This window comes from Choloepus didactylus, chromosome 2 (assembly GCF_015220235.1).
Source record: "Choloepus didactylus isolate mChoDid1 chromosome 2, mChoDid1.pri, whole genome shotgun sequence".
Lineage (NCBI taxonomy): Eukaryota > Metazoa > Chordata > Mammalia > Pilosa > Megalonychidae > Choloepus > Choloepus didactylus.
The window spans coordinates 145,443,256-145,464,042 of NC_051308.1; the positions used below are offsets into that span (position 1 = coordinate 145,443,256).

The following is a 20,787-nucleotide window of genomic DNA, read 5'->3' on the forward strand; positions in this document are numbered from 1 at the left end:
TACACTACTAAAGATAATTGATAGAATCTATTGTTGTTACCTGTAGAATGCTTGGAAAAATACTAGGTGTACATAGCTAATCATAAAAACATCATTTAAAGATAATAGAGGTGAGAGGTATAATGATAAAATAGTCTTTCTTTCGTATCACCAACTTACACTGCAATAATATATTCATTCAATACAATGAATATTCAATGCAATTTTAATAAATATTCATTGGACACCTGTGCTAGGCCCTAGGGATATTAAGATAGGAAAGATCCACTATTGGTTACTTACTGTGGTAGACTGTATTATCATTCTCAAATATTCATTCCCTTTCCTATAAGAGGATTATATCTCCCCGCCTGTGACTATGTCCCTTGCAATGTGTCCTGCAAAGATGCAGTGAAGGGTGGGAACTGGAAAATAATACATCCCCATCCTTGGCCATGAGACTTCATCAATGGCATGTGAGTGAATGTGAGCATGCTGCATCTGAGCAGAAGACTTAAGAGCTATTGTTCGTTTCTGTGAATGTTGATGCTTTTTTCCCTCTGCTTTGAGAATGGCATGTCTCATAAAGGGACTGCTCCAACCCTGAACATAACCAACCCTAATCTGAGAACTTGAATTAGATTGAACAAAGCCAGAACAGCTGACCTATAGCTGCCAACATGTAACATGTTTGTTTTTGTAAGCCACTGTAATTTTGGAAGGCTTTTCTTTCTTTTTTCCTTCCTTCTTCTTTCCTTTCCTAAATCCTTTTTCCACCTCCTCTTCTTCCTCCTCCTCTTCCTTTTTCCTTTACCACAGTGAAGCTAGCTAAAATATTTTGGTCAGAATTAGACTACAGTACATTAATCTCAAGGTATTCAAAATTCTGGTAGTTTGCTCAGAAATATGTGACCAAAAAGTGGCAGTCCTAGTCCAAGAGTCCTGCAAGTCAAAGTTATGCAACAGACATGAGATGGGCTGCAAGCAGATCACATTTAGGTTACCCTGGTGAGATGTGGACACTGATAAATGTTAGTGAGTTAATTGTGCAGCTGAATTCATTAAGTGTTTAGGTCACCAAAAGGAATAACTCTGTCATAATCCAATTGTCCTAGATGAAAAGATCTGGTCTAAGTCAATTGGTAGTTCAAGGTCAAAGCTGCCAAGCTTTGTTTATACTGTGGAATTAGAATGAAGTATTTTTTGAGGGCAGTTAACGTTTCAGGGATAGCTATCCTTAATACATTGCTGCCTCTCAATAAATGTTAGATATTGGTAAATTTTGTATTTCCGTTTTTTCCTCCCAGGGTCTAGGTTAATGTGGTTAGAGAGGATTCCTATCTCATCCAGAGTAAGAGAAGGGGCATGTGTGTGTTGTATGATGAGTGTGTGTTTGTTAGAGAAAGAAGGAGAGGGAGAGGGAGAGAAAGAGGAAGAGGGAGACAGAGAAGGCGAGAGAGCGAGAGCGAGAGCGAGAGCGAGAGCGAGAGCGAGAGAGAGAGAGAGAGAGAGAGAGAGAGAGGAGACAGGGAGACAGAATGAATAAGAATTTACCTCAATTCTATTGTATTGTGCTTTTTTTGAGATCTCTCCCACGTGCCTGCATGTGTCAGATACCAAGTGTAAAACCCATGATTTTATAAAGAGGGGGAAAAAAATGACAATTTAACAAATTTGTTCTTTTTTAAAAAAAAAAAACAACAAAAAAACAACCAGTACAATGATACAGAGAAGTTTATCCAACTCATACAAGTATTTTTCAGATGTATACAAGGAAAGCTTGACTGAGCTAGGGAAAAAATCCTTACATTGATAGCAAAATATCTTCTAGCCCCCATAAGGAACTCGCAGTCACTTGCTAGGAAGAAATTCCAAGCCACATTGGTCACACAGGCATTTTTTAATGGTAATTAAATTAACTTTTTTCCAAACTGAGCAAAACAATGCAACTTTTGTTTTTTCTTATATTTCAATTAATTCTCCTTCTCATCTCAATCCATCCCATTACCAAGACAGGAATGAGATAAGTGGTGAAAAAAAGATACTTGATTCTTTCTCATTTTCCTCCTTTTCTCTTGGAGTAAACTAAGAATTCATTTAAAAAAATTTTAAAGTCAGAAGAACAAGAGACTCAAGAATTTTTCTTCAAAATAAAAAGAGTAAATAAGTAAATGGGCATTCAGATGTCAATAATCAAACAGGCTCCCAATACAGTTTTAAGATAATTTCATTTTTTTTTATTAAATTCAGTTTTATTGAAATACATTCACACACCATACAATCATCCATGATATACAATCCACTGTCCACAGTATGATAACATAGTTATGCGTTCATCACCACAATCTATCTCTGAACATTTTCCTTACATCAGAAAGAACCAGAACAAGAATAAAAAATAAAAGTGAAAAAAGAACACCCAAATCATCCCCCCATCCCACCCCATTTGTCTTTTAGTTTTTATCCCCATTTTTCTACTCATCCATGCACTAGATAAAGGGGGTGTGATCCACAAGGTCTTCACAATCACACTGTCACCCCTTGTAATCTACATTATTATATAATTGTCTTCAGGAGTCCAGACTACTGGGCTGGAGTTTGGTAGTTTCAGGTATTTACTTCTAGCTATTCCAATACTTTAAAGCCTAAGAGGTGTTATAAGATAATTTCATTTTAACAGGGAAGTGTTAGAATAGATAAGAAGCTTCCTGAGAGGCACTTGTTTTAACAATAAGTTTTAACTTAAATTGTTATTGTATCAATTATATCCCACAAAGGCAGAGTTAATTTTTTTCTTCCTTTCATGAACCCTTGTAAGGCTGAAGTACAATGGTTTATAAATGTCATATAATGGGCTGGTTAACATCCACCATATTGATCAGTCATGTTTATTTAAAGTTTTCTTAACATTAGACACTTTTTAGTGGGTATAAAAAACTTAGTAAACAACCATTTCATTTCTTCTCCTATCTTAGTCACATAAGCCAGTTATAATAAATGATACAGATTTCAGCTGTAATTTATAAAATATTTAAAGGCTTCCACAGTCCCAAGAACAAGAGAAAACTTGCACCCACAAATAAACCTTCAAGGTAAATACAGTATGGTTATAATTTTCATTCATACAATCTCAGACAAGTCCAAATAACTTTATAAATACCTTATGCAAAAAAGCAATTTTGAAACTTATCAAAACTATTTGAAATATTTAAATGCAGAGATCTCAAATTTCCTTCAACCAGGCCAGAAATCATGCCCAAAATTACGTTCACAATAATAAGTAGAATGAATGGAATGTTTACCAAAAAGAGCCCCATGTAAATTATTTTAATATCGTTTACTCAAATACTGTAAGTAGGAATGGTTATAACACAGGAAGCAAAAGTAAGTTTGCAAGTGAAATTTCTAGAAGCTCATGAAAATGTTACCATCCCATATTGCAGATGCAAAAGGAAAGACAATTATAATGGGGTTAGGAGTCTTCTGGTCATCTTCGTTCATTTGGTCGTGCAAGGTGTTTAACTATTTTCATTTCCCATGTCACAAATTTAGTCCACAGAAGGGGCTCATGGATCTTGTCCATTATGAGGATTTGTTGGCTTTGGTAGGTTGGGTCCTCCTAGATTAGGAGGTCTCAGTAAGAACAAGGTCACTGCAATAACCACCCAGGCCATCAAGCTCATAGTAATACTGATGCCCTTATCACCAGAAGGTCCTGGTAATCCTGGAGACATTCTGTGTCCGTGCAGTAGGACTGGGACTGCCTCAACAGATCGATCAGCCTTCTCATGGCATGCTCATGAGATCAAACACATTCACAGTGATTGAATCCACCTCCTGCCATGATTACTCAGCTTGATTTAACTTGACTGTTTAAATCCACCCAAACAACAACCGTTGGGGCGGGGAGCCCAAGGCTCAGCAGAAAGACCTCTTGAAGCTTCCAGAACGCCATGGCCATGCTGCTGCAGCTGCTGCTGCTGCTTCTCGGTGCCGCCTGCTTTTTCCCCTCCTCTGTCAACATATTCACTCTTGCTGTTTGTTTCTAATATCTATTTTCCTATACATCCTTTGCCCACTGCCTTTCATCAGACTTTGGTACCAGGTTGCATGATGTGGTAGACATTGCTAGTGTTCCCCTGTATTTGGTTCTCCTTCCCTTCCTTGGTACATGACACATTGCATTTCTCACCCCTCTCGCAGGTGGGCAGGTTATGTGATTGGTTGTGGCCAATGGGCTTAGATAGAAGTGATGAAAGTCACTTACACTCTGAGGCACAGCTCCGCAATTCTCTCCCTTGCTATGGTTATCCTCAGATGGTTGCTGAGATGAAATCTGAACTGATCCTTGACTCAAGGAACTTTTTGGAGCAGAAAATAAATTTTTATATATTATTTGTTATTTTAGCATAATCTAGGCCAACATATGGTTTCTGAATACTTTTCATTCTTGCCTTGGAAATATATTTCTGTTACCTCCCCAAGCCGTCCTTCTTTTCTTCCTTCTTTCCTCCCTCCCTCCCTCCCTTCTTTCTTCCCCTTTCCTTCATTCCAAAAGTATATATGGTTCAGGATCCATACAAGGATCTGTGCTTGAATTACAGTGATAAACAGAAGAGGCATGGCCATTATGGATTTATAAAGGAGAGAGAATAACTAGCATTTTCTGATGTCTTTCGCCCTGTATAATGCACTTTACCAAATTATCTCATTTAACCTTCACAATCACACTATGAGACAGGTTTTATTATTATCCCTGTTTTGTAGATTAAGAAACTGAGCTTTAGAGAAGTAAATGACATGCCCCAAATTGTACAGACACTGCAGGACAGAAATGAGCTTCAGTCTTCAACTGCTTGTTGCCAAAGCCTTGGTGTTTAACCACTAGACTATAGCAAGGGTTAAACTTTGACATTCTGGAGAGCTTGATGAGAACTCATTATTATTAATCATAATACAAAGGATTTGTCAAAATTAGAGATTTCTCTTCTCTTTGGGCAAGAGTATGTGCGTTGATATTTTGATCCTAATGAATAGGATATCAAAAGACTAGGACCAGTCAAAGAGTTTCACTCCCCCTGTTCTCTAATACAATGTCAAATCATATCCCAGTATTGCCCTAAGAACTTTCAACCCTCGGCTAATGGTGGGATTTCTCATTCATGTCAACAGCCTTACAGATCCACTGCTGGGGTGGCTTACGTGGTGATAGGTGTGGACACGAGAGGTTTGTCTCACAGTCTGCTGTCAATCTCCTGTAAGGACAACTGGCAATACTTCAACAAAGAAAGAGGCAGTATAAATCCCCTTTCCTGGGGAAGATCTGTGGATACATGATGATATCTAACACAACTTGTCATTTTCTTTTTCTTTCTTTTTTCTAATCTTATTTGGGACACAAAGGGAGAACTTCCCTCCAGTTTATTTATGGATCCCCACCCCTCTTAAAAGAGCAAGCAAAGAGGATTTTTAAACAAATCAAGTGTAGTGAGGATTTTAGGTTTCACTGCCTCCTCCTGCTTCACTGCTGATATACATCTAATCTTGTTGGAAGAGGCACAGAAAACTTTTGCCTTCTTACTTGGGAACATTTGTTAATAGTGACTATTAATCTCATTTGCTTCCCCAGAGTGGAAGCAGTAGGGTTCTCAGGCTATTTAGGGGATCCCTACCTGCCTTCTCCCCCAGTCTCTTAAAACATAACGTAGCAGCGGTTCCTGAAGTGTGGGCCACTGGTCACAGACAACAGAAACACCTGGAGCCTTTATTAAAGAGGCTGATGCCAATGTCCTTTTGCATACTTACTGAATCAAAATCTCTGGAAACGGGACCCAGCACTGAGCCTTTTAACCAGCTTCTGAGGTGATTTTTACGCACATGCTGACGTTTGAAAACCATGTATTGGAACACAGAGCCTCCTCTTAGTTTGTCCCTGGTAAAAACCTTGCTGACATTTATCTTTTTATTTCTGTCTCTTGCCCCAACCCTGCTTTTAATAGCCTTACATAACCCCCAACAGTAAGTTTTCCATAAAAACTACCCACTCAGGACAGCATAAACACTTTGTTTTTTAGGGCAGCTATCAAAGATACCGCTGAGAAACCAGTTTTTTCTGTTGCTCTCCATTATGCATTTTCAAATGAAATTTCTCCTCTTGAAAGAAATTTCACCTACAGTCTAATAAAGCTCTTTTTAAACAATTTTTAAAATTCAGTTTACTACCTTCTGCATCCATACTACCTCATGCAGGCACCTGTAAAGATATCGAATGAAAAGCCCACCAGGGGAAGGTGAAGTATAGGCCCATTTTACACATCTGACATTGCTGTTTCATTACTCTGATTCCTTTTCTGGATTTCCTTTCCTTAGCACAAATTTTTCCTTTAACTTAACCATGTCCTCTTAACCACCTCCACATTTATTTAAGCAAATATTCACTTGGGGCTGAAAAGCTCCTCAGACCATTTACAATGAAACATGGGACCCAGAGGGATTAGTAAGGGGGAAGAGGAGGGAAAAAGGGCTCTCCCTAGTGCCTGTGAAAAAGACTGGGTTTGCTGGAGGAAATGTGATGATCGAAGCTTATTCCTGTGGGAAGCTTGGCAAGAAAACATCATTTCAAATGTGTAGCAGATAACATACTCAAAGTTATGAGACGAAAAATAAAAAAAAAATCCTTCTAGCTGCAGCAAGTTGAATAGACTATGAATTCTTTTATTGAACAGTGTTAAGTGCTTCCTGTTGGAAAATGAGGAAATTATTAATTATTTTAAGTTTGAAGTAATTAAGCCAGGCGCTGTCAGGCTGACACGGTTTTCTCAGCAGGCGGCTGCCGTCTTTCAGCAGAGTGAAGCATTTTTCGAATTCCGTATGTTAGGCTACAGGTGAGCCAGTTGGAAAAATATGTGACACCTCATTGCAAGCTGTGGCTTGTTTTAGGAATTATCTGATCATCTGTTGCTCTTTCATGGAAGAGGAGATATTGGTGAGTTTCCCTACGAAGGGGATGGCGGCAAGGGAGAATGGAGAACTGTCTGAGTGCCTGTAAAGAAGGAGGAAAATTAACATTGTGCTTAGTGCTCTTATAGATTATTTCAGGGCCTGCATATGACCTTCTAATCCAAGTTCAGGAAAAGGTCCTTGTCTCATTGGCCAAGTAGTTGCAGGAATGCTGGAGTGCTGGGCAAAAAAAGGTTTTGTAGTAGGTCCAATCAAGACTGGGTGCTGGAAAGATTGTACAGCCTTCCCTATTTACCTTCTTTCTGGGCTTTTCCTAAAAGCTTTACCAGCCACCAACTCCCCAACTAGATTACAGGAAGAAAAGATGGAAAGAGGGGGTTCAGGAGAAAACATTTGCAACAAAAGAGAGAGACAGATTTCTACATAGCTGCAAATGTGTTCCAAGGGATTTATTTTTAAAAGGTTCAAATTCAAAAATCCCAATTCATGGTGTTCCTTCCACCATTTTGATAAGGATCAGAAAAAATTTGTCTTTGACATTCCTATACAATGTCTCCCACCACAGTCACACCCTTATCTGACATCAAGTTCAAGCAAGTTGTTTGCCCCTCTATCAGGCCTTCTGTGTAATCAGAGATCTTTTGCAGCCTAGGGTTATATAATATGTTTTCCATTTGTCTCCTGTCCTCCAGTATTCAGGAAATTTTCTTTCCTGGCCTAAAAACTTATTTGTTTTTACTCTATGTCTTCTGCTGGATAACAACTAGCTAATTTAATAATGACATTTGTACTAATGTGTTTATCCAGTCACTCCTTTATTTAACCACTATTAATTGACTGCCTACTTTATGCTTCTATGGAAACAGTGAACAAGACAAATATGGCCCCTCTCTGCTAGAACTTATCTTCTAATGAGAAAGACTCTATTCCTGGCTACCATATATAGTTGGCATGAATCTCCATCCTCAAATTCAAATGGGCAGGAAAATATCATGTAATTTAATTTTTTAAAAATTCACTTAACTTCAAATTCAAATGCTTATCTTGCTAGGTTGGTGGAAAATTCAGTCTAAGTGAATATGCTGATTTTCCTGCTTAATTTCCAAGTTCCAGGGAAGCCCTTTTGGTCAGCAGTTTGAAGTGGATACCATGATGGCAGCTGTCATGCCAGTTGACATGATCCCTGCATCCATTAACCAAGTATTTTATTGTACATCTACTAAGTGCTAGTCTTATGAAGTGCCTGATCTATAGGGTAGGGAATTTGATAGGATAAATGGAGGAGAGTTGAGAATGACTCAGATTGATACAAGTTTAAGATATTTGTATATAATGCTGCTGAGACATAGTAAGGTAAGTGGAGACATAAAATTAGGAAGATATGATGAAGTCTGATAGGGAAGATCTAAAATGCCTAAGATGTTGAAACCATGTTTTACACAGTTGGAGGGACCACTGGTAAGTGTGAGCACAAGACAAACACAATCAGAGCTATGTTGAGAAAACAGCTCTATTGGAATGAATTGAGGCAAGAATTTCTGTGTCAGAAAATGACAATAAACCCAAAAGGGCAACTCAAGTCAGTCCTGAAAATCTCAGAAGAAAAATTTCTTGAATTCTTCCCAAATAATAGTAAGGTGGATAAACGTTCTACTTATGCTCAGGATCAGCCTTGATCCTTGCTTCCAGAGTTTGCACCAGTGAGAAACTAATTCTGAATTCATGGCAGAGTCAACTTTCTTGGACATGTTGCTAAGTCCAAGATACTGAAAGATGAGATATACATTAACTCCATGGAAAACCATGTATGTATTTCAAAAGGCCAAATATTTCTTTACTATGTTGCTCATATAAAACATTGTACTAGGTATTCTTTTTTTGTCTCAACTCTGTTTTGAGCCAGTATTTCCTTGAAGCAAACTAAATTACTATAAAAAGTCAATTTGTAGGCAGAACTATTTTCTCTGTAAATCTGAATTTCATGGGCTATAGGACATTGCCAGTAGTAACTTACACTTCATTCAACAGGTTAATTTTCAACTTTTCAGGAAACAACTGGTGTTGATTTATAGAGCTTTCAAGTTAAAACCACCCCAACTTCAAAAATGCCCTCAAATCCAGCCATGTGTTTGTCATACCACATGTGCAAAACTTAGAATTCTTCATTCACTTTCTATTAACAAGGCAGAGTATCCTAGATCATTTCTTAAACGTTAGAAATAAATTTTCATTTGGGTAGGCATTGTCTTTTTAAAGTTTGTAAATTTGCATGATGTTCTATTTAAATAAGTTATTTCTTACTCTTAACCATAACTAAAGACAATCTTTGGCCTATTTAACTAAATTAATGTGTCAATTCGAATATAATGGCCAGATGATAACCAAGAAAATAAGCTCCCAGGCATGAGGCATAACACCATGAACACTTTGTTTTACTTAATGAAGTTACCTTATAAGGAATAAGGGAAATGGACATGAAAACCATATAAGCATTGTCTTTTGAGAACTGACCTAGGCACCCATCAAATTCAGCACACCTTCTCAAAGAGTTTTTTTTTTTTCAGCTCAAAAAGTGAACAGGATACCCACAAATGTTCAGCTAACCTCGGTTTACATTTGAAAGTCTTTTAAAGGCACTGTTGTCTGAAGAGTGACGTCTCCTTTGGTGTCTGTCCAGGGGAAGCTGTCATCGAGTGCACTACCCTGACTCTCTATGGATAGATGAATTCATGTCTTTCATAATGACTGCACGTTCGTATTACTGAACTGTGACTTTCTGTTTCAGCTATAGCACTCAAGGACAGCTTTGAATTGGTCAGAATTGGTCACGTCATGTAATAGGCTAAAATTCAAGGAAAAAAAAAGACTTTTGTAATTTCAACTGGGAAGAAACGGGCATTTACAATGAAATTAAATGTTTGATTTAGCTTGGCCTCTAGTGGATAGTAATTCTCATTGTCACATTGAATTGGTAGTCTGCTTAAGCGAGGGGCAGAAGCAAATGACCCTGGAGACTAAATTACCTCTTAGCTTTGGAAATGGAGTTTGCCTCAAGCCAGAATTGAGACAAATTTGTAGTGAGATGACATAAAGCCCAGAAACATTTGCACACTTGGTACCAGGGGTGTAGATCAATAGAGGTGCCAAATTCAGAAGATGAATTCTTTCCCACTCCTAGTAAATTCAGAAAATATTCATTATTTAATTTGTACAAGCTCAATAACCAAAGTTTTACCATTCTTTTGTTGCCAAAAATTAAAAAATAATTTGCTTTTTTTTTTTTTAAAAAAAAGCAAGAGCCATATTAAAAAACAAACAAACAAAACTGGATGTTTCTATCCTAGGAACCTCAAGGCAGACTGAGGAGAAAGAGTAACCATTTGAACTTGTGTGCAACAGCTTCTGTGCACGCTCTGTGAAGCCTGTCATCTTTTACCCCAATGAAAATGATGCTTTTGCTTGTGATTATAGACTCCTATTGATTTCCAATGTTCACCAGTCACATTCAAGTCCCTTGGGCTCTGGGTGTTTGTAGATTCTTATCAGTCATTTAGTGAAGAAATAGTGTGGTAGTATAATTGGTACACTGTAGCAATGGAGACTCCTGTTCTACTTTTAGTTTAATCCTTTATATATACATATAGTCAAGATATTTTGGCAAAGGACTAAATATACCTATATATATTTAGTATAGTATATTACGCACATATAATATGTATGTATAGTGTATATAGTGCATATATAGTATGTGTGCATGTATATATTCAATATTAATGAACTCAAAGAAGTTCTTACAAATCAGATTAAACTTTTAATAGAAGACAGTGCTTATCTATGTTACAAAAGCAATCAATGCAATACTCTGAGTAGACTGGAATGTGTAATCTTACTGTTTTAGCTTGCTTTGACTTCTGTCTCTAGAGTAATGATTGGTCCCGAATTAGATTGAACCTGCAGTCTCAAGAGGTACTTATGTGGCAGAATTTGCATTCAGCAAGTGTTTATTTTGTGTAGTAGAGGGTCATCTAAACAGTTCTGAGATCTTAACAAAATGTTATCCAGGGAGCACACTTCACAAACATGCAATTACTTTCTTTATATCATGAAATATTTGAGCAACACTTTTTTTCTTGATCTAGGGAAAGGATTTTCTCTCAATTCTAACTTTTCTTCCAAGATGTATGTTCGTGTTCTAAATCTTAACTTACTAGCACAGATTGTGAGTTTTGATATGTGCTAAACTGCAGAACCACAATAAAAGTCAAAGTGATTTGTCAAAATTCAGAGGAAATGTAAATGTCTCCATTTCAATTTGTGTCTGCAAAAGGTAGGTATTAGTTATTGCTTTAGGGAACTGACCAGGATGAAAGACAGTAAAAAAAATTTAATTTCTTCTTTATGGGATTATTACATAGTCTCTGCTTTTTGATGCTGCCCTCCCCTCCCTCTTGTGCATTATGCTGAAGCTTCATTAGAGAGAGCACATGCTTTCATCCAGCCACTACACTGCATGCGCTCTGTTATGTGAAAAGCATGACAAATCTGCATATTTTCCAATGCCTCCTTTTATTTTCTTTTACACAATCTTAGAGGAAAAAAATCTCTGATAAAAACAAATGTAACAGTGTTGTAATCTTCATGTAGTTTTATGATTAAAGAAAGAAAAAAATAAATAAAAATCTTTGGGTCTTCGTTAAGAACACAAATGAAATGATTTATTTGCTTTTGTATATTCCCTTTACTTTCTGATCATTCTACTGAGACTGGATTTCACTAGAGTCCCCAAGGTAATGGGGCCTGGTGACTAATCCACTGAGCCATACAAACCCCATCTGCTTACTCACTTTGACATTTTAATAATATCCCATTTGGACCTTTCTTCGAGTTTGCTTTGTGTGCTGTATCTTTGTTTAAACATTACAGATGAAATAATTTATTATAATGGGTACTATCAAATCTCACTAATTAAAACACATAGAGATTTTGTGTATTTCAACTATGTATACTTTCCATGAGAAATGGACCCATTCAAACTTGTCAATAGACCATCAAATTGCCCTTCTAATTACTCTTCAGTCTATATTTTACTTGGAATAAAGGAAAAATGTAAGTCATCCTTTAAAATGCCATACTCTATTTATTTCCATCTTATTATGAAATTTCCTATAGGAAGTGATGTTCTTGGTATATATATATATATTAATAGATTATTTTAACAACACAGTAGAGTAGGATAGTTTTGATAACATTGTTGATGACAGAAGTAATGCTAAATGCTGACATTTTGTCTTATAAATATGTGATTTCTTCAAATGAAGATTATTTATGACCTACTATTTACATACATAAATCATACATATTGTGACAGACTTGCAACATACTGTATGTGTCATCATCCAGGATTTGAGTGTATTCAGCATATGTCACAGTCAAAAGCTTATTAATTATTATTGATTAATTTATATACTTTTACTCATGCAAAGGTATTGAGGAATATTACAGAAGGAGGAATGAACATCTAAACATACATTCAAAGATCTCAGAAATATTTAGTGGAATATTAGTAGGGCACTAAATACACAGAAACTCTATAATGTAACCTAGATCTTGCAGAAGACACAGATGGTAAAGCAAGTGAAAAATCATTTACAGGATGTTAAGTTGCAAACAGAAACTTAACAGTGATCCAGACTGAAAGCAATGTAGGCGCCCAATTGTGAAGAGACTTAAATAATAAAATAGTAGCATGAAACTTTTTTTTCCCCTCTTGTCCAAGGAGTCTCAGTATCATGAAAATTTATGGGTGAATACTTCCTTAATAAAATAATAATCATAGCTTACATTTATAGAGTGTTCTTTAGATTATAATACCTTTTACATGCATTTTCTCATTTAATCTTCTTGACAACACTATGAAGGAGGTATCCCTATACTTCTATTTAACAGGTGGGGAAAAGAGAGTCTCAGAGAGGTTAAAAGTGGGTTGTTCAAGGTCACATGACTAGCAAGTAGTGGTGCACTATCTCAATTCAAGCCTGGAACCTAAGCCTAGTGCTCTGATTTCCATCATCTTAGAAGGCTGTGAAACACTGTGCCCTGTGTGCACATCACAGAACTGATTCATTCATTTCATCCATCTTTGCAATGTATATTAATGACCATGGCATTAGTGGTCATCCAGTGATCTATATCAGCCACTTAGAAAGTTAATAAATGGATGTATTGCATCAAGTTCATAGTTCTGTCCCACATGAGTAATCTATACTGGCAACATGGGATAGAGAATTGAGATAATAATCAGAAAACATGTTCACTAAAGAGCTCACCTGTATAATGGAGAGAGAATGTAGAATAGAGGAAAGGACAAAGGCTTTGGAGTTACATAATTCCAGGTACAGACTATCTGAATTTGAGCAAATTAAATAATCTCTAAGATTTAGTCTCCTTATCTGTAAAATACAGTGTTTGTTTTTTTTTAAGGAATACATATAGGCAAGGTTACTGACACATAGTAAGCATTCAATGAGTTGCCATTACCATTAATATGATTCAGACACTGAGTTTGAGCACCATATTTCTTCAATTAGAAACTTCCAGGGGACTTAATTTTGAGAGTTTGTTCAGAAATATAGAATAAAGACATTGATGTCAGTGTGCTAAACATTTTAAGTATTTGAAGGATTGGATTTTAATCATGCTGTTTTCTCAATAGTCTGGGTAATTATTCACAATCCCTACCCAAAACTGTACTTAAAGGAGAGGGAATATTATCAATAATTTAAAAGTCAGAAATAAAATACAGTCAATGACAGAAATTAAAACATTTTATAACATTGGAAACAGACAGATATTATAGCATATACCTGTAAAAGTGGGTGTTGGTTTATATTTGACATTATCAGCATATAAGTGATAATTAAAATTAAAAAAATCAAGAAACATCTGTAGGTCCCCAAGGATCTAAAAGGTACCAACTCATAATTTTGAGAAACCCCTACATAAAATTATGCCAAGAGAAGAACTCAAGAAATGAATATGAAAACAGCTAATAGAACCATTAAAGATGATTTATTTGTATATCTTAATTCCAACATTAAAGAATGGCCAATTGACAGTAAAGATACTGTTATGATGAAAACTTCATTTCTCTCATTAGAAGAATCCAGATGGCAACTGATGATAAATTGTTCAACTTTCTGACTATATTTTTATTAGATTTTATTATAGTGTAACTTCTGAATGACTAACAATGTATCTCGGTTGAATTGGGTCCACCAAATTGTGAATCTGTAAATAGAGGGAGATCAGAACCTATAGTCTGAATCTAACTGGTAACTGATGAGGACAATAGGAAATCCTTCTTAGATTCTAAGAATTAAAATTTCATGGGAAAATCCAAGAACTCAGGGAAGAAGAAATACTGTTAGCTACAAAATGTGAAATGAAAGAAAAAGACATAGTATGAAAACCCAAAGGAAAAAGGTCAGAAAGACAAGAAGTCCATCTTGTGGACTGATAAGAGCACAGATGGTATTCTTAGAGCCCATGGGAGAAGAACCAATGAAAAAGATGAAAAAGGCAAGGAACCAGAAATGTAACCCTGGAATCACAGCAGGAGAAATTATCTTGTGTTCCATCAGTTTAGCTTTTCAAATGTAGCAAATTCACTAGGCAAGTATACTGGTAGAGATAAAAGAAATTCTCTAAGCTCCAAAGATGATAGAAATTTAACAAAATTTGGGGAAAAAAAAGTTGTGAATCCAGCTGGAAGCTTCAATAAAAGAACCAACAGAACATTTCTCCATTGCAGAGCTTTTACTATAAACTAAAAAGAGATTATTGAAGAGTATTAAAGTCAACACAAGTCCAGATCCTTAGTTTAGTTAATTTATCACATAGGAAAGATCAAATAATTGAAACATGGGTAGAGAAATACTGTCCTGTAAGACTATGAGGAGATAAAAGATAGATAATCTTGGCACATTTTCTTATAATGTTAGATCCAGCTATAATATTTCAAAGTATAGTAAAATCTTAATTGAGGAATAACTTGAATTAATCAGAATCTCCTGTTCTAAGGTAAAACTTTTGGAAAAAAGATGTAACTTTTAAGCAAGTAAGTTCATAACAGGATTATATATACATATATATATATATATATATCCCCTTTATTTTGGTATGAATTTGATCCAGTCATTCCTCCTTTTCATCTTGGTGTAGTCAGCTCCAGATTGCTACATTCCAAAGTTCATCTCTTGGTTGATTGTTTGAAATTCAGAGTATATTTTTCAATATTGATATGTTATACATTTATAATAAAAAGAAAACTATAGGGTTGTAATATCAATAGTTAATAAAATAAATTAAGTAAATGCAATGTTCACCATCCTTGAGTTGCCACATTAACATTGTTACCTAATTTCATTATTGATTTTTCTACCAATGTCCAGTCCTTTTAAAGTCCTAGAAGGCAAAAATTCTGTGAAAGTTTAATGCTACAGTGGCAGAACATTAGCTTTGGGTCAAATTTATGAGACAGCAATATTGCATGTTTTATAGGATGTGAATACTGTTTATAGCATAATGACATCTCTTCATTAATCAAATATGTAGCATACTTCTAATATTTTACTACTTTAAAAATCCATGAAATCTTATTTTGATATCTTTTCTTTTAGGAAATATTATTGTTCATATTTATCATTTGTTTGATGTTAAGTCCTTCATTAGGAATTTAGTGCCTAAATCATAACATTATTTTCAAGGTACTTTATAACTCATATTCTACAAATAGGTTTTGTGGCAAAAAAAAATGGGGGTGTGTGTATAGTTAATTTGGAGTTTAAACGGATAGTTGACCAGGAAGCTCTCTCTCTATTATGTCACTTCTCAATATATGTGCAGAAATAGGGATGCTAATAAGTGTTAGAAGAGTGTGGAATTCTGTGGTTAAATTGAACCTGGAAAATGCTAAATATAAATATAGTTACTGAAGGACTTCTCAGAGCCCTTGATGTGCATGTGGATCTACAAAAAGTTACCTATAATATCATTTCCAAAACTAAATCCACTCCATACCTTTCCTTCCTCCTTTATGTTTCATGGAGCACAATTTATGAAATGATTCTTTTAAAACTGAAAGAAGAAATGGTAAGTAGTGTAAATGGAAAAAGAATGGATTAGTAAGAGAGAAAGGAATTGATTTTGTGAGGCCATTCAGTTTTGGGATAATAGAAGGATACAGTCAGTTGAAGCATCATGGCTTTAGGGCTAGACCTAAGTTTGAAGCCTTTAAAAGTTTCTAGGTATGCAAACTTCATCAAGTTACATAATATTTCTGGGCCTCAGTTTCTTCATCTATAAAACAGAGAAATAACAATACCCTTGCAAGGTATTTTTGAGGACTATAATTAAGCTAATGGAAGACCAAAAAGGTGAGTCTTGATCTGGAGTTGAATTGTTTGGAATGTTTATTCTATTCATGGTTGTGTGAGGAGCCAGGAAAAGCAAGAGAAAATTCTCTATAGGGAAAGCAAGGTCTGCAATAGTGGGGAGGAGGGAGCAAAGGGAGTTCCATTTCATGGAAAGTCAGACTGATCCTCCTGAAAAGCACAATTTAAAATTTTGGACTGCTGTGCTATTAAATATTTAACAATCACCTTTCTAAAATGACCTAATTTGTTGTTTTTGTCAATTTTAATAGTGCAAACACTACCACCATAGCCAATTTCAAGGCACCAATATGACATCACTGAATAATCATTGAGAAGAGATGCTAATAATTCAATCTCGAAGTCAGTATAAGACAGCTCCAGCACATCAATGTATGTGTGTATGTGTGTGTGTTTGATTTTAAATGCATGGCAGTACTGATAAAACAGTAAAAAATGAAGATAACTTAAACACTGATGATGTTTTTTGCCTTGAGGTCATTTTCTAATGCTGGTGACTTTGTGAACTCATGGCCTCATGGGCTTGGACAACAGCAGACTAAGCTTTAGGCCCATACAAGCTGGGGAATCAAATACGAGACCATCTTTCCATAAATGGATCCTAAGAACCACATCCTTGGTCAGTGTGATGGCGAACCAGAAGTAATCTCACTCCTTCCTCCACTCTTTTTCTCCTGTGGAAAGTGAAAAATTGCTAATCTATCAGGAGGAAAGCAAAATTGCTTCTGAAAAGTTTTTACTACTAGCCAACCCTCAAATGGATTGGTAGCATACCTGAGTGGTTCAAAATACTCTGTAAATATAAAGTAACCTTAAACACTTAGTACAAGAAAGTGCAAATTATCTCTGGAGGAATGCACCTTTATTCCAGACCTCAAATTACTCCTACAAGAAATTTTGAAAGCAAAATGAGCAATTATAGTAAAAAAACCAAATCATTGCATACAGAGGAAACATGGCACCAAAAGTGACACCAACAGAAACAACATACAGCAGAAACTGTTCCCCAAACACTTAAAATATTGAAATATAAAATGAATATGATTATTATGTTTTGAGAAATAAAATTCAAACAAAAATTTCTCTAGGAGACAGGAACCCATAGAGATTACCGAGAAGATTTAGAAAATAATCAAAGAATTTATAAATTGAAAAATATACAGTAATTCAGTGCTTCTTGTATTTTACATGCATAAGAATCACCTGGAAAGGTCATCAAAACTCAGAAATCCCTGGTACCTACTCCCATAGACTCCCATTTGGTAGCTTGAGATGGGACTCATGAATTTTCATCTTGAACAGCTCAGCTCCTAAGTGATATCAGTGCTGCTGCTCTGTGGCCCATGCTTTGAATGAAGCTGCTGCAAATGAAACAAACAAACAAAACCAACTTAGCTGATGAGTTTGACAGCAGTTAAAATCAGGTAAAGAGAGAATTAACACAGTAGAAGATAGGTAAGAAGAAGTTCTCCAGAATGTAGCCAGGAAATATAAGCAGATGCAAAATGTAAGAGAGAGATTAAGAATCAAGGAAGATAGACTATGAGGAGAAGGGAAAGAAAATGTAACAGAGGTCATATTTGAAGAGAATAATGATTGAAGATATTTCAAAAGTGATGAAAGATACAACCCACAGATTTAGAAAGTCAAATAAATCCCAAGTAGGATAAATAAAGAAAAGAAAGGGAACAAACTTGTTTCCTCAGCCAGCAAGGTGACTCTGTGGTTACCTTGTTTATGAGATGTTAACTCAGAGGAAAAGGTGTAGCCGTCTCGGGATGCTTCTCCACAGAGGTTGATCCAGGTTTCCTTTGATGGAAGCTTTGTATTTAGATAATTTAGGGATCCTGGAAGGATGGAAAATTGCTTTTTCTCTGATCATGGCAGGAAACAGGGAAAGGGGGCATGGGTTCTCTCAAGTCGCTCTACAAACAGCTGAGGTCGGACACTGTGTTTTGCTTAAAGGGAGGTGGTGTGAAAGAATATTTATTTGTCTATGGAATCACAATAGAAATTGGATTAGAGTCATATTAATTTCCCTAAGGCTCCCATTTTGGGAAAGGTAATAGTTATGGTTTAGGGGAGTTGCCTAGATATTTTCTCTCCTCCTGAAATCGTCCCCAGGTATCAGGTACTGTCTGAACTGAACAGTGTGGGCTGATATTCAGAGGCATCGAAGGAAGATTCATCTATCTAAAATTCTCTGTATTTTCTAAGGTAGGACATAAGGCTCCTTTATTTCATAGACAGTTTCAATAATAAGTATAAAAACAGAAAGATATTTTGCTAACCCTCACTGGTGGGGAAAATTATGTTAACAGAAAATTTCCTTCTCTGAGGCACTCTTGTTTGCCTAGATATTTTATTTTAACTTGTGTATGTATTTATCTGTCTACCATCAAAGGATTATAGAATTGTGTAAGTTACAAATATATGGAAGCAACTGAAAGCTACCAGAGAAAATTCTCTCTTCATCTCCCATTAGTTTTAGTAAATTAATTTTATGTCAGGATAAAATCTATTTTGGTGATATCACAGGATAATAAAAAAATTGCTTAGCTGGAACAGTTTAACACATTGAAAAGCATCACACATTTGATCTTTTGTTAAATAAGATTTATTGATTATTGGGCACTTACTAATTGCTAGACACTTATAAGTGCTGGAGATATAAAAATAAATTAGACTGTAGATTTCTACTTCTGGCTATGTTGATGTAACTGGTACTAGACTATCTCCCCTGCAATAAACTACAAAACTGAGCAAAATATATGAGACAACTGTTTTCAGGCATTGGACAATGACCAGCACAAACATGGCAATCCCCAAGATAAGTGTAACAAGAGATGGGCCCCATAACTGCCCAGCTCTCTGCCTGGGGAAAATTCCATGATCATGCAGAGAGCTGGAGTCTGAGAAGTACATGGTGGTCTCACTGGGCCTTGGAGATGGAGATCAAAGTTGGGGCCATCTGAAATGGCTGGAATCCATGGGATATGGCATTAGAGACAGGGAACTATACAGTGATGGGGTCCCCAGAAGTCTCTGTGTTAGATCCCATATGAGTCCATGGTCTGATGGTTTGGATACATTATTCAGGGTGGAATAATACCAGAGAGTGGATGTTATAACATTAAGTGGAACAGAGATACTAAAGGATGAGCATCTGGGGGAAAAGCAGTGCCAGGAGACTTTGGAAAAGTGGAGAGATCATCTTAAGTACATTGTTAAAACGTTCACACTCAGCTGAGACACCAAAAAGTCCATAGAGTAGGAATAAGGGCCACAACTTAAAATAAAGCCTACACTAGACCATCCCTAACAAAGTTTAAAACCAAGATCCAACAAAATCTACATAGGAGACAGAGTTCAGATGTTGGGTTCTAGCAAGTTGCACAGGCTTGGGAAACACATTAGACTTTGAATGGATCCCAATAACAAAGCATGAAACCAAGCTTACTGTGGTCCAAGGAGATCAGTCAGCAACTGAACTACCCACTAAAACAAAAATCAATGTTCTCTAGAGGAAGCTGACAAAATAACATCTCTGCAATGTATTAACAACAATGTCCAGTATTCAATCAAAAAATTACTATATGTATTATGATTCATGGCCAAGAAACAAAGTAGTGGATAGAAACTAAACTAACCCTGAGATGAAGAAGCCAAAGAGTTTAAAAGCAAATAATTCAAATCCTTGCTGTTGAGGTGATTATATTTGATAAAGGAAGTGATATGTAAAAAGAAATGCTGTGAAGTATGATATAAGTTATACTAAAATTTTGTAGTTAGTATAATATTAGTCCAAAAAAACAGATGATCAAATATTTGGAGTGGATAAAAAAAAAAAAGACTTCACAGACAAAACCTCTGAGATGGATCTTAAAGGGTAAGTGAAAGATTGCACGACTATAGAGGTAGGAGATGAGGGCCAGTCCCCCAAATAGGAGGAATATGTGTAAAAGCACTATGACTTGAAATAGGTGCACTATAAGCACAGTGGTGGTGAAGAAGATGGTTCCTCATCTGTAAAACAGGGAGAATAATGACATCTACTGCATAGGGTTATTGTAAAGATTAAATGGGGTAATCCTTGGGAAGACTGTTGCTGCAAAGGAGAGGCTAGGCCTCCCTATGGTTGTTCCTAAGAGCCTCCTCCCGAATGCCTCTTTGTTGCTCAGATGTGGCCCTCTCTCTCTGGCTAAGCCAACTTGAAAGGTGAAATCACTGCCCTCCCCCCTACGTGGGATCAGACACCCAGGGGAGTGAATCTCCCTGGCAACGTGGAATATGACTCCCGGGGAGGAATGTAGACCCGGCATCGTGGGACGGAGAACATCTTCTTGACCAAAAGGGGGATGTGAAAGGAAGTGAAATAAGCTTCAGTGGCAGAGAG

General features: G+C 36.2%; 1 pseudogene; it reads right to left on the minus strand.

Annotated features, from left to right (window-relative positions):
• Positions 1-3,527: 3,527 nt before the first annotated feature.
• LOC119518527 lies at positions 3,528-3,823 on the minus strand (annotated as a pseudogene).
• Between the last annotated feature and the right edge of the window lie 16,964 nt (positions 3,824-20,787).